We start from the raw sequence: 15,890 nt of genomic DNA on the forward strand, positions 1-15,890 counted from the left end.
AAAGCACCTCTGCATTGATGTATATAGCATTTTTATGCATAATTACCAAAACTGGAAAAAATTCAAATATCCATCAGTTAGTGACTCAATACACAAATTGTGGTGCATTCATCCAGTGGGATACAATTCGGCCATAGAAAGAACATTCTACTGCTAAATGCAACCATATGAATGGTCTCAAAAACAGTAGGTAATTTGAACAAAATCAGAAAGAAAAAGCTAAAACTATGATTTTATTTAAATAACTGTAGGTAAAAGACAAAGCCATAGGAAAAGACGTTTCATCACTAGGTTTTAGGGCATGGATTTGGGGAGAAAAAATTACCTACAAAGAACATGAGGGAAATTTTTTAAGTTCTGGAAATAGTCTGCATCTTGATTGCAGCGGTAGTTATATTACTTTATGTATTTGTTAAAACTCACTGATTTGTATACCTAAGAAGTAGATTTTTATTGAATTTAAATATTTCAACCTGTATCCATAAAAAAGGGGGGAGGAGACCACTCAAAGCAACAAACAAGAAAAGCCACCGATTCAAGAATAAAAATTCTAGGGAATGTTTTAGTAGCATCTAAATGCAAAAGAACAAAACATATAAAACTACCTGAGTATAAATCATTTTTTATAGTTGGTCTGAATACTTTCATGAAATAAAGCCAAATTTAAAAAATTAAGCTTTGTTTCATATATTGAAATAAGAGAAGCTTTCCTGTATGGCAGATTTTTTAAGGTTTTGTGTCATTTAAATAAATAACCTTGTGTATCCTGGGTTGTTAATTTCTTTTAAATGTAATACTTTTCCTTCCTTAAAAGTAAAGGCCTTTATGATTTTAGTAAAGTTCCTCAATTATTTTCTAGATGAGAATGACTTCATCTATCAGTTTCCTGTGCATCACACTATGATTTTGACAAAATGATAGTTACTTCAATTTCGACCCCTTTTGGTTCAACGTAAGTAATCCTTGATTAATTACAGCTGTAATTATTAGCTCGCTATCCAAGGTTTTTGAACAAGGTTATTGTATTTCATTCATTCATTCATTCATTCATTCATTCAGTAATATAGCTTTACTAGCTAGTCTATGACTGGTATTCACTAGTCCATGATCTAAATATTACATGTACAGTGATGACTAGAGCTTCTCATGGTGTTTACATTCTACTAGGAGACAGAAGACAAGTTTGAAGGTGCTGTTTATCAAATAAGATAGTTTCAAATTAAAATTTGACTGAATGCAATTCACCCTGGAGTGGGCTTGACTTAAAGAATGGTATGGAGTGAGTCAAGTGAAGAATTGAAAAAAGGTACTACAGACAGAAAGCAAGCAAATGAAAGATCTCTAAAAAGAGAGAAAAAAAATGACAAAAATAGGAGCATTTTCAAGAAACACAAGTTCTCTTTCTTGAAATGTCATTGTGACATAGAGAATAGGTAGAGTGAGTTGTTATAGGACCTTTTAAGCGACGGTTAAAAGTCCGAATTTTATTCTAAATGCAAGGAAAAACAATTGAAGGGATTTAAATATGGTAGAAACGTGATCTCAATTATGTTTTTAAATATCTACTCTGCTAGTGTATGGAAAATAGTTTGTAACAATAAAGGAGAGAATTAGAACAATCATTTCAGAGGACATTGTGCCAGTCCATTTACGTAAGGGGAGACGATTGCTTGCACAGTGGTACTGGCAGTGGAGATAGATGGCAGAGGCTCTGGATGGGAGTACACTGTAGTTAACATTGCTGTCAGCTAAATTATTGGGCATTTTTTTAAGATTTTGTGGGAGAGCACACCTATAGCTTTCTAATTTGAGTCATTGATTTTTAGATGTTATTTACAGTCATGGGGCTAATTAAAACAATTGGTTTTAATAATAACAGTTTGTAACAATGCAATTTAAAAGACTCTGAATTGTGTAAAATAAGGCTTAGTTTTATGAGGAAGTTAAAATAGACCAAGATTACTTAACAGCTCTTATTAGTACCCATAACAGAGGGCTGGGAGAATATAATGTATAGCTTGGCTACATATACCTACCTGGACCATACAGTAGTAAATTATTTTTCTTACTGAAATTTTATTTAGGATGTTAGGCTTTTGTTAAAAACCATAATATTTTAGTGGCTCAATGTTAAAGATGTGTGTGTGTGTATGTATGTATGTATGTATGTGTGTATATATATATATATATATATATATATATATATATATAATCTCCAAAGTATGTGTAACACAACCTAAAATAATATTTGAAGTAAGATATTTCCATGGTCATCTTTAGAAATTTTCTTTAAAAGGTCCTTGCTGTCATGTGATATCACCACTGTACTCCAGTCGATAAACTTATTTCCCATGGGGATTCTGTAACAGTTATACATGTATACTGGAACTGAACAATTAGATAAATGGATGATGGCTGGAGACAAGTCTCTGTCAGAGTTAGAGTTTACATGTAAATATGAAGAGGGATCTAGAACGATCTGTGTCGTGGCACAGTGGACTTGGAGACATTGGTATGAAATGTTTAGCTTAGTGTAGATACATGTGGTTACATACAGAACTATTTATAAATGTTTATGCACACTCATTGATATGCACACATATATTCCCTTTCTCTGATAGCTGAAAGGGACTGTAAACAAGGAAATCCAAGCAGCGGCAAGCTTATCTTATACCCAGATCTTAGTTTTTAATACCATTTTCTAACAGGAACCAGGGTTCCTTGGAGAAGTGGCTGATTCTAAAATCAAGGCAGAAAATATACAAGATGAGCTTGGATCATCATGTTGTGCCACAAAGTAAGGAACCCTCCTTAAAATCAAAACATAACAGAGCAAACTCTACACCCAAAAGGATATGGCAGTAGGAAATAGAGACAAATGAAATTTCTTCTAATGGCCAAACAGGAAAAAACGTGAGCAACAAAATAAATAATATAGTATTGGATTGTAACCTTAAGTATAAAATAAATATACATAAGTCTATAGTGATAAAAATAAATGACTGAATAAATAATTTAATTGAAGAAGTGAGAAATTTCCCAAGCAGAATAACTCCAAATAATTTGTGTAGATACTGTACCCTAAAGGAAAGAGAGCATAGTTACCAACTTCTTCAGTATGGGCTGTGCACAATGACTGCCTTCTAATGAGTTCAGGTTAGAAGGGGGAAGAGTTACATTATTGTAGAAAAACTTGAGTTTTGTTTTTTTGTTTGTTTAGTTTTTTAGATTCCACATACAATTGAAATCATCCACTATTTGTCTGTCTCTGTCTCACTGACTTCACTTAGAATAATACCCTCAGGGTCCATTCATCTAGCCACAAATGGCACTCAGTCATTTTTATGGCTAGGTAGTATTCCATGTCATTTATATTAAATTAAAATGTGTTAGAATTCAAGAAAATTAAATTGGCTGATAAATAACATCCTGAACGTCTTGTCAAGTGTTATAAGTAATTACAATAGGAGAATTCTCTGGCACATGGCAACTTCTTGAAAAATTAGGAATTATTAAGTTTGTTTTGTCATGTAGGAAGATAAAATTGACATTACTTTATTTATGGAAAGGTAGAGATGCTCCTTAATATTATTTAAAAACATATTCTGTGTCTCATAGGAAGAAATTCAAATAAATGTTAGATAACTTTTGTTTAAAAAATAAAGAAACAGCACTTCTGTTTTAATATATTTTGTCCTATCTAATTTATTTTTTATTTATTTATTTTTTCTATAAGCATTATCGGAAGTTCTGATGTATATAGAACATATCATCTGTAATTAAAATTTTTGTTTTGCTCTTTTGGTTTGTCATGATAATATGTTGGAATAAATTGTGTAATGTTGGAATAAATATTTGCTTTGTTTTGCTCAAAGAGTTAGAGACCTGGAAACCAGTAGTGTCTAACAGACCAGTCGCAATTTTTTCTCTTGATGAGTAGTATTGATTTGGCGGAACTTAAAGTATGCATCCTAAAGGCAGTTTTATTTAATAGAAAAAGTTGAATTTTGAGAGGAATGCACGTTTAAGTCCTGGTACACCGTTTTCCTAGTTGAATGACCTTGGACTCGTTATTTAATTTCTGATCTTCAGTATAGCAGTGAAATGTAGATATTGAAAACATTTTCTTACCTAATGCATTTTGGTAGAACTTAGAAATTTGCTCTGAAGAACAAAGGAGGTGATATATATTAAAGTGCCTTGCAAAATCAAAAGTTTTAAATGAATATTAGTTTTCCATATCTGTATTATGGCTATCTATGAACTTGACATGTTCCCATATGTCCTCTTTTCATTTCACCCAATCATAAAACTTCTGGGCTAGTAGATATGACACAGATTTTATTAATATAATTATTTTTATTTCTTGGGGGGGATGGATGCCAATAATTGGTAAGTCCCTAAGTTCTCACTTGTGAAATGTCTTCATTTTAATTATATGCTAAAGGCTGTATGTTCAGAACTTTAAAAATTATTTCAGAGTTGCTGTTGAGATTCTAACTCCTGATGATCTACAAAGTGTACATCACCACAATTGTCTAAATATTTTTAAAAGTATATTCTCTTTTTATTTGCCTTACATTGAAATGACATTTAAGTTGAGTTTCACTTTTTAAAATGTTTTCAAGTAAATTTGACTCATTAATGAACTTACTGTAATTTATTTGATAGGTGCTAGCTCAATTTCTTCTCTTCCTTCTTTAATAAATGAACAGTAAATTTATTTTATTTAAAATAGATGCTATTTAAGTGAAAAAAGTTCTAATTCTTGTAAAGTAATGTGGCTAATTTCTATAGCTTGATAGAAATTTGTTATTTTTTTCAATTGATTTAATTAGTTTATTAGGTAATTAATTGTCCTCTTTGGGCAAATAATTAGAAGAAACTATTTGTTATATGTTTTATATTTTCTTATTTGTGTGGGATATGGCTGTTTAAAAACCTGATGATTTTTGAGTTTTTTAAAGGACAAAAATTGTCCTTAGAGAAATTACTTCTCTTATTACCATTGATACATAACACCCAAGGACAGTCCTCTCTCTCTCTCTGTCTCTCTGTCTCTCTCTCTGTCTCTCTACCTCTGTCTCTGTCTCTCTATCTCTCTCTCATTCTGCCTCTTCCTTTTATGATGTATCAAGTCACAAATATATTCACAGCATCTCCATTTTGTACTAATAGACATTTCTTATGTACTAGCAATGAGTTGACTTTTATAAATAGAAAATATCAAAAATATAAAACTATTTAGATTGTGCTATAAAAGAGACTGACAAATAAAATATATTTTGAATATATTTTTTTCCTATTTGGAGAAATTTAAAGACCAAAGCTTTGTTTGCATGAGCATAGTTCCCATTCTTTTTTAATTTTTATAAAATTTCTATGAGATTGAAAGTTAATATTGTTTTTACCTACATTAAGAAAGTAAGTAATAGCAGGTATGAAAATTGAAATTCATAACGAATAGCGCAGCATTAGGATTTACCAAACAGTTCTTTAAAAAGTTCTCCAAATGTGCTTTAATCATTCTTTCTTTTGCAGAAATTTTCTAGAAGATAATTTTGTTTTTCCAATTCCACAGTCCTAGAACAATTGAGCAATGGACTGTGAAGTTGTAACTACATTTCTTCATTTTCTAATACACCAATACACACAAGTTAGACAACGTTCTTAACATTCCTTCTCCAATAAAATTTAACTTGAATCACTGTCTGTAAAATCCTTCTATTGTAGGAGGCCCTGCTCACTGGAAGTCAGACAAGCATGAAACTAGATATTTTGTCTAGCTTTCATTTATTACTTACTAAGAAAAATGTCCAGAGAAGTAAAAAAAACCTTCTCTTGATATTCAAATTTCTATTTATCTATGAACAATTTAAATTACTTTCTAAATGGAGAATTGAATATTTTAATTATACACTGTTTAATTTGTTTCTAATATATACCATTTAATTATTTATTTATATATACACATTCATATACTCTATTTTAATTAATGCATTGTGTTTTAATCTGTAATGTAAATTGGATAAGGGATTCTGAAGCTTAATCTACAATACTTTTGTAGGCAATTAGATACCAGAAGAGCATAAAATAATAAATGTTGTCACCCAATGTTTCTTCAGCATAAATACACTAAGGATGTGAAACTTGCCCCAAAATGGTTTGGGCTTTGTTTTCGGTCCTGGACGGTAACCTTCAAGCCCCAGGGATGTCCTGTCTAAGAGAATTTTTGTTTATCTGGTGACTTTGGACCATGTCAGACAGTCTATATTAACAATGTGATTTATGGTGGGGGCCTTTGGCTACATGATACCAGCTCAGCCTCTGGAGGGAATAGAGTCTAAGTTCAGGTAAATAGAGGGTCAGTCATGTCTAAGTGATCCAGTTCTTATAAAACTTTGGACACCAAGCCTCAGGTGAGTCTCCCTGCTTGGTAATATTCTGCATATTATTATACATCATTGCTGGGATAAAAACGGGTGCTATCTGCACAATTCCTCTGGGAGAGGATAACTGGAAGCTCTAAACCATGGTGTCTCCAGGACTCTGACCTATGTGCATCTTCCTTCTCTGATGTTAACATAACCATTGTTGTAATTGACCATAATCATGAATATAATGGCTTTTCCAAGTTCCGTGAGTACTTTTAGTAAATAATTGATCCCGGATATTATATTGGGGCCTCCAAAACTTAAATTAACAATTGGTGTGAGAAGTGAGAGTGGTCTGAGGAACCTTCAGAACTTCACAAAGGCAATCAAGCAGGCAAATGAAACAACGTTTAGACAACTCATTAGTCTCATATCCATTGAAATATTTATGTCATCCTTAATTTATTTACTCCTTTAAAATATTCAAAATTTTATATAGCTATATTTATAAAGGAACTATCCTATATAAGTCACTAAAGATATAAAACCTTTAAGATGGTACAATCAACTGGAAATTATCCAAGTTTGCCTATGAAATAGTGATTATTCTATGATGATGTTTATGATCCAGGGTCATATTTGTCTTTCTACTGTTATATCCTTAATACCTAACATAATACTTGGAACTAAATCCTTGCATTGTATCTTAGTCTGCTCAAGCTGCTAAAACAAAAATACCATAGGCTATTTTTGGCTTAAGCAACAACTTATTTCTCACAGTTCTGAAAGCCAATAGATCCAAGATCAAGGTAAAGGCAGGTTCAATGTTTGGTGAGACTCCACTCAATGGCTTATAACTGGCTGTCTTCTCACTGTGTCCTCATATGGTAGAAAAGGCTAGAGGTCCCCAACCCCCAGTCTTCAGACTGGTACTGGTCCGTGGCCTGTTAGGAACTAGGCCACACAGCAGTAGGTAAGTGGTGGGCACACAAATGAAGCTTCATCTGTATTTGCAGCTGCTCCCCAGCACTAGCATCACTGCCTCAGTTCCACCTCAGATTATCAGGAATTAGATTCTCATAGGAGCACTGGTCCCTTGTACCAAAAAGATTGGCCACCTCTGGCTAGAGAACTCTTTGTAGTTTCTTTTATAAACACACTAATTCCATTCATGATGGCTTCATGCTCATGACCTAATTACCAACCAAAGGCTCTACCTTCTAATATCACCACATTAGGGGTTACTATCTCAACATGAGAAATGCAAGCATTTAGTCCATAATATATAGATAGAGCCAGAACTAAATTATGATAAATTAATTTTTCAGATGTAGTCAGAAGGATTTATCCTACATTCATTTAATAATGTTCAGATGACACTAATATCATCATGGAAATAAAAGTTGCAAACCAAATTGTGAGATACTTAACACCTACATGTGAAAGGAATGGACATGGGAACAGTTATCCTAGGAAAGTACACAGATGAAAAATAAGATGGAGAAAAGGCTGAGTACAGACATTAAGCTCTATTACATTTGTTGGTTGCTCTGTTTCTTTGCTATCTGAAAATCAAATTTTAAAAAAGGCAGCTAGGTCACAATATCTGTCATTTTACACATACTTTGGAATTTCAGAGTACTCTGTTGAAGCTTCCATTTCCAGTTTTCATTTAAAAATAACAATATAACATATCTCTGAAACTAGGAGATTGCCTACTGAGAGAGGTGGGGGCATTCTTCATTTATCCTTTTCCCAGTTCTCTATGTCTCCATACCTAGATGAATTATATTAGGGTCTTAGAAATAATTCATTGTGAAATGATCAGAATTAATAGCTCAATCGACTCCTTCTTTACCCCTTGTTAAGAGTGAAAATACTTAAGGTATTTAGCTCTTTGATATTACAAAGTAGGTCTATGCCAGGCCATACACGAATGGTAATTCCACATATCTTTTGTGTATCATCTCTTATAAATATGGACTCAGTACACTGTCATGCGTTTACCTAAATTATCATTTCAGTGAAGCAGGTAAACTCGATACTTAGAAATTGTGTCAATTATAATCAATGATATGAATGAAATAAAGACAAAGAGAACAAAGCTGAGTATAACAAAATATATTACCAAGTTTGTATATTCTTTTAAAGAAAGTATGATGAAATATTTAGAGTATTACTTATTGAAGTTATTGAGATAAAATTCACATGGCATAAAATTAACTACTTAATATGGACCAATTTGGTAGCATTTAGCATATTTCCAGTGTTTTTCAATGACCATTTCTGTATCTAGTTCCAAAACATATCCATCATTCCCAAGTAAAGCCTTTTACCTATTAAGCATTTTCTCTCATTTCCCATTTACCCAACTCATGACAACCATTAATGTGTATTTTAGTTCTATGAATTTATGTATTTAGATATTTTGTATAATCAAATCATACTCAATATGGCATTTTGTGTCTGGCTTATATCACTTAGTTTTATGTTTTGGAGCTTCATCTACATTATAGCATGTGTCAGCACTTCATTCTTTTTTAAGGCTGAAAAATACTCCATTATAAGTACATACCACATTTGTTTATTCATTAATAGACATTTGAGCTGTTTTTGCCTTTTAGCTATTTTGAATAGTGCTTCTGAGAACATACATGTGCATGTACTTGTTTGCACATCTGTTTTAAATTTGTCTGGTGTGTGCTTGCACTTGTTTTGCTCTCATCTCTTAAAGCATAGAGCTAGATAATTGATTTGAGATCTTTTTTTAATGTAGTGTTTACTACTACATATATCCTTTTGAGCACTGATTTCAATGCATCACGTAAGTTTTGGTATGTTTGTTTTCATTTTATTCCTCTCTGAGTGTTTTCTAATTTCCATTCAGATTTTGCTTTGATACATTGTTTTTTAAGAGTGTTATTTTACTCATGTTGCAAATTTTCCAGCTTTTATTCTGATATTAATTTTCTGTTTCAGTTAAATGTTGTTGAACTTTTTTTGTATGATTTCATTTTTTTTTTTTTTAATTTAGTGTGAATTGTTTTATGGCCTAACATGGTCTATCTTGGAGACTTCCATTTGTACTTGGGAAGGGTTCTGCTGTTGTTAGATAAAATGTTCTCTATATGTGTGTTAGATTTAGTTGATTTCTAGTGTTCAAGTCCTCTATTTTCTTACTGATCTTATCTTTATTGAGTGGTGTATTCATGTCGCCACTATCATTTTGTTCGTTTTATATATTTTAAGGTTGTTATTTGGTGTGTATTTTTCTAATGGAGAGATAGATGAATTGCTATTTTAATGTCTTTTATCATTTGTAAATGATATAGATTTTGTCTATTTTGTCTAATATTTTAGACAACTCAGCTTTTTTTAGTATTATTTTCATGGAATATTTTTCTCCATTATAGTCACCTCAGAATTTTTTTTGTACTATTTTTGTGACATATCTTTCTCTATTCTGTCACTTTCAACTTGTTTGAGTCCTTAGATTTAAAGTGAGTCTGTTGTAGATAGTATATAATTGAATCATTTTTAAAAATATGTGCTGACACTCTCAACATTTTCATTGGAGAGTTTAACCCATTTACATTAAACGAAATAGCTGAGAGAAAGATTGACTTTGGCCATTTATCTACCAAAATTTTTGGCCAAAATTTTACCAAATTTTGCTATTTGTATTCAGTGGGTCATCTTTTTTGTCCCTCATTTTTTCTATTACATCTTATTATTTATTTATTTATTTATTTATTTATTTATTTATTTATTTATTTATAATGTTATGTTTTGATTCACTTATAAAATCTTTTAAATCATGTAGGAAATAAAAAGTTGAGTTGCAAATTAAAAACATGATAGTGACTTTTATATTTACCTATGTACTCACCTTCACCAGACATTGTTATTCCTTTGTATAGCTTTGAAAATATATAGTGTCCTCTCATTTCAATCTGAATGACTTTCTTTAGCATTTCCTATAGGCCCACTAGCAACAAAATTCACTTTTGTTTATTTGTGAATGTCTTAATTTTTCCTTAGACTGTTTACTTCATTCATGTTTTCTTTTGCAATGCAAACTGGTTAATCTCATTTGTGCTATCTTTGAGTTCACTGACTCTTTCTTTTATCTGTTCATATCTGCTGTTGTGCCCATCTAATAAATTTTTTCTTTTGGTTATTGTACACTTCTTGGTAACACTGAGTCTAGCGACCAGGCAAAGGTATAAGCTCAGGGCATTCTCAGGTTATTTTCTTAGCTAATGTGTCCTCAGCATGCACATGGTTTTCTAAATTCTCCAGTATATGTGGGCATTTTTTAATGCCCCAATTTCCCTTTTTGGGGGAAGAAATTTTCTTTTCAGCTTTTCTTATCATTTTTGGACAGTCTATTTTACGTTTCAGCAGTTATATTTTGCCCTTGATGGCTAGAGGTAATTTTTATTCACCTTACAAATGTCTCCTAATAATACCCACCATTATTTTGCCCTTAGCAAATTGTGAGTTAGTTGAAACGGGGACCATGACCTGGCATCAGTTCTTCAGGTAACCCCCGGATAGATTAGAATAAAGTAACACAATAATTTGAAGAGGGTCTGTTCTACTCTCTCTGAAAGGACCAGATGCTGTCTTCATGACCAATCCTGGGAAGTGGAAGACAAAGACAAGTGCCTCGAAGCTTTCCTACCATGTTTATTTTGCTTGTTTCTCTGCACTTACTTGGTTGCTTATACCTCTGGCTATTTTTCAGAGTACTGAAAAAGTTAGTTCTGACAATTTATGTTTGTTTTTCAGTGTTTCCGTGGGAGGGATGAGTATTTGCAGTTGCCTAATCATAATGTCATTTATGATTTCTTATTAAATATTAATCAGAATACCATGCTATAAATAACAGCTGTATTTTGAAAATCAGAAAGTTTTATCAACTTGGACTAAATAAGTTAGCCAAGGCAACAATTTTAGTAACTCCCAAGGACAAGGAAAAGAAACATCATATATTTCAAATATATTATTTCACATGAAAACTCAAACTATGTTATGAAAAAAGGTCTTAATATTTGGAAAGTTATTAGAATTTGGGCTTACATTTATGAAAATAAATAGGTCAAGTTAGACTTATCAGATAGATCTCATTCATCCTAAACAGCCTATGAAGATTTCACTAATCAAACATTTCATCAAGGAAACTAACTTTTCTTGTATTTATATTGATTACACCAATATGAGAAGTATTTCTTTTTAAATTCTACTGTTGATTCAGCCTCTCTAATTATTTTTCTTTTTTATCTTTGTTTTTGTGCTATTGGCACAAGTAAAGTGATTCTTATTTTATCTGAGAACAGATGGAAAGATAGTATAAATAAAACATTTTCAAGCTCATGGGTATTGCAAATCTCATCTACTAAAAAATTCCTCCAACACAACCACAATAATGAAAGAAGAGTAAATATCTATTCACATGAGCAAATACTAAAAAGTTTTGTTATTATAATATAACAATAAAAACCAATGATTACATGACATTTAGATTAGAATGATTTATTATATGTATGGTTACTAAAGGCAAGCATGGAAAAATATTTAGCAAATAAAACTATATATTATACTATAGAAAATAAAAACATTATAAAAGACACCACTTTTGTGACTGCTTAAAAGATGATAATTAATTAATGTAATCATAACATAATATATTAATATAACCATAATTAATATAAACATAATTTCTATGCACCTTGGTTTCTATAATTTCTATTCCAATTGTAACTCTTCCACAATTTCTATTTCGAAGAGATAAAAGAAAGAGAATACATACCTCACAGTCAGTACTGTAATATGTTTTTTGAATGCTTTTCAGTTTGAATGAAAATTAAAAAATTGGATTTATCCCAGGATTTGCAGTCTAAAGATAACTTTAATTTTTAAAAGTTTTAAATGCCATGATTTCTAATGAAACAACAAAAATAATGTGTTTTTCCCTTACTATTAAACAAAATAATTAAATTGTTGAAAGTAATTTATAGTGATGATTCTTCCTATTTTGTGAGTTTGAATATTAAAATCATGTATGTTTTGAAATTTGATGTAATTCTAGATATATTTTCTACAGAAGTCATCTCAATATGTGGATTAACTTTATCATTATTCTCTGAATTAACATAGTGTTAATATTTAGAAATAAACATCTTTCAATACCTGCTGATTGTAATAAAATGATTTTTTTAAATGCAGATATTTTAAGTACTGGGTACCATTAAATTTTCTAATTATTAATGATCACGAGACCTAATTTTTTTATATTGTTTTACTGGTATACAAAGAATGGTATACCAGAACGGTGGATTTAATTAATTCTAGCTCTGGTTCAATTTTCAATTAGTTACTTGCACTAATTAGATATAACACTTGATTTATTTTGCTTGTACTTTTTTACCTGTTTCTTTTTTTCTTTCACTCAACTATATTCAGCCTAGGAAAAAAAAGGCAATCTATTTTATCTAATACTTTTATTTCAATTTTCTTTATTAAGAGGTAGAATGTAAATTCACTATAACTAGTATCTCTATTTCCAGCAAGACATTTGACAAATGGCTATAAAGGGTAAAGATAAAACTCACTTCCCAAAGAAATCTGTTGTCCATTTCAGACAGCCTCCTTATTAATTAACATCTAGATTCTTTCTCAATCTGCTGTTTCATCCCCAAGTTCTATGTCATTTAGTCATTAAAGGAGAATGCAATTCTCTATTTTAATTGATCCAAAAGGCTCATTAAGGGTATCAGGGACTTAATTACACCCCACCTTGAAACACATGAACACATCTTTCTCCACTACATCTGATTTATATAAGCAGTCAGTAAAAGAGGGAAAAAGCATATTTACTTTTTCCCAATATTATTCACTTGTAGACGATCTTGCTGTGTTTTAGAAGTCCCTATTAAACTCACATAATGGGAAGCTAAACACAGTTATCATGACAAAGATAAACTGTTGATTATTTCTGTGTATATAAAGAAAACAGGTTCCTTGTTTAAATGGTTCATTATGATGGGGCCATGACCCTTCAGGAAGTCGTAAAGGCCAATCCTACACCAGCCCAGTGGAAACAGCTAGAAACATACTGCTGACACAGCAGGATCTAATCTCTGCATCTTTTTTGAATCCCTGAACCAGGCAAGTGGGCCCAGGAGAGGTACCCTGCAGATTCAGCCAGTGATTCCCCATTAGATCATCCATCTATATAAAAGCATAGCCAGATTTCAATGGTTCCACTGCACTTCTGTATAAATCATGCATTTCCTTCAAAAAGTGCTTCTATAACTGAATGAAGAAAATAGGCTCTAGTGGCCTACTTACAACTTTTGGTTCACTTACTCTTTTATAGAGCATAATAAATTTACTGTAATTATATATCAACTATCCCAAAAGTCTCTTCTTAGATTAACTTTAAAGGTTTCCTTTGTTTGGCAGGATGAAATTTTCTTCTAGTCCCTCTTCTTCCACTTCTTTCCTTAGGAAGGACAGCTTAGCATCCCACTTCCTGTAATCCTGGCCAATACTAAGTTTGGAAAAGCAAACCAAAATGTCAGAGGTTCTTTTGTCATAATAACAGTTGATATTGTGTGATGAAGGATGGACATTCTCAGAATTAGTGAGAGAAAATCTGTTAGTCCTGTGGACTTTAATTTTCTCACTCTGAGGTCGCATAAGAAAGTCTTTTATCCCATCTTGCTTTTCTTCCTCCTAAAAGCTATAGGGTCTACATACAGAGAAAGCTATGTCTTCACCTCACCCCCACTCCTCTATTACCAGATTCACGTAGTTGGGAATATGATGTAAACAACTGACCAAAAGCTCGAACAAGAGGCTAAAAGGAAGATGAATCAGAATCATGAGTGAAAGAAGAAAGGTAAATGGTGATAACGATGGTAAATCTTAAGGGAAGTATTAGAGATAGAAGTTTAGGAGACTTGTATTATTATGATCTCATTGCTCATAGAGCAGATGTGCAATTTGATTTCTCAGTGAACAATTAAATTAGTCATATGGTAATTTAAAGCATCTTTTTAGAATCTTCAACACCTTAGTCATGGTCTCACGAAAGCCTCACTAACGATTCCTCTTTTAAGTCATCTTGTTAAATGAGTATTTTTAAACTTGCAACTTCGTGTAGTGTGATCTTTGTGGGAATCACTCTAGCTAAGATTTTACTATAGGACCTATAATTCTGAATTGTTTACCTTATTTATCAGTGGAAACATCAAAGGTACCTACTGCCTGGGAGAAAAAAATCTGCCACTTGCTAGAGCCCAACTTGAACTTCAATTGCACCTTCACTAATGACTTTGCTACCTGACCAACTCGGGAGACTCCTGTACCTGTGACATCCACTAAATGCCCTTTGCCTTCAAATGATGGAGGATAATGCCTTAAACCAGCAGTCCCCAACTTCTTTGGCACCAAAGACTAGTGCCTTTATGAGAATCTAATGCCCGATGATCTGAGGTGGAGCTGAGGCAGTGATGCTAGCTCTGAGGAGTGGCTGCAAATACAAATGAAACTTTACTTGCTTGCCCATTGCTCACCTGCTCTGGGTCAGGGTTTCTAACAGGCCACATACCAAAATCGGTCTGCAGTAACAGCATCAGGGACCCTTGCTTAGACCCAAACAGAGAACTACCAGTCGAGCCCCAGCAGGAATGGCCTGTTATCACCAGGCAACAGAATTCTCACTCCTTGCTTTGTTTGGGTGGCAGAGGTGGGGTGGGGAGGGGAGAAACTGAAGAGTCAATGCTCTGCTGTAGCAGCCTGACCCTGCCTGGACATTTTCTTTTCAAATGAGTTCATTTCTGACTGCCCTTCACCACCTCAAGGACTCTCCAACTAACATAAGATTTCTCATAGCTACCTCTCCCACCTCAAGGACTCTTGTTTAGCTAACATCAGTTGTTTCATAGCTTACCAACCAATTAATGTTCTTCCTTATATCTGTAGCTGTAGGGATGACAAGACTGTATAAAACTGTCTGTTATTTTACAATCGGGGCTCAGCCTTTGGATAAGAATCCACTGAGACGGGGCCGGCAACAATAAACACTGCTTCCTGCTTATAGCCTCGGTGTCCCGTCTCTCCATTCGAGAATCCTGCAACATTTCTGGAGGCTCATCCAGGATCTGGAGACAGTGGTTTTTACCTCTATTGTCTTTGGGGTATGGCCCCCCAGGATGCAGGGAGACACAGACTCCACTTGGTGCGCCAATGAGCCTCTTGCCCATAATGGGAGAAACTTCTCTTCCAGTGACTTTGGGTGACCTCCCAAGAACCACAACAGGACCCGGAGAGGAACCAGCCCAGGAGCACCACCTGACTGAATGGTAAGGACCCAGGTGTCAGGGACAGCCTGTCAGCTACAGGACAGAAGGGGACTCTGATCAACTTCCAAGGTCACCCGAGTACTCCACATTTGTTAGAGGAAAATGTGACCTCTTAGGTACATAGGGTGGAGGGTGGAATATG

General features: G+C 33.1%; 1 pseudogene; it reads right to left on the reverse strand.

The window, feature by feature from the left end:
* The window catches only part of LOC118606906, a 35,938-nt pseudogene extending 20,289 nt beyond the window's left edge, over nucleotides 1-15,649 (reverse strand).
* Between the last annotated feature and the right edge of the window lie 241 nt (nucleotides 15,650-15,890).

Source organism: Rousettus aegyptiacus, unplaced genomic scaffold (assembly GCF_014176215.1).
Source record: "Rousettus aegyptiacus isolate mRouAeg1 unplaced genomic scaffold, mRouAeg1.p scaffold_m13_p_8, whole genome shotgun sequence".
Lineage (NCBI taxonomy): Eukaryota > Metazoa > Chordata > Mammalia > Chiroptera > Pteropodidae > Rousettus > Rousettus aegyptiacus.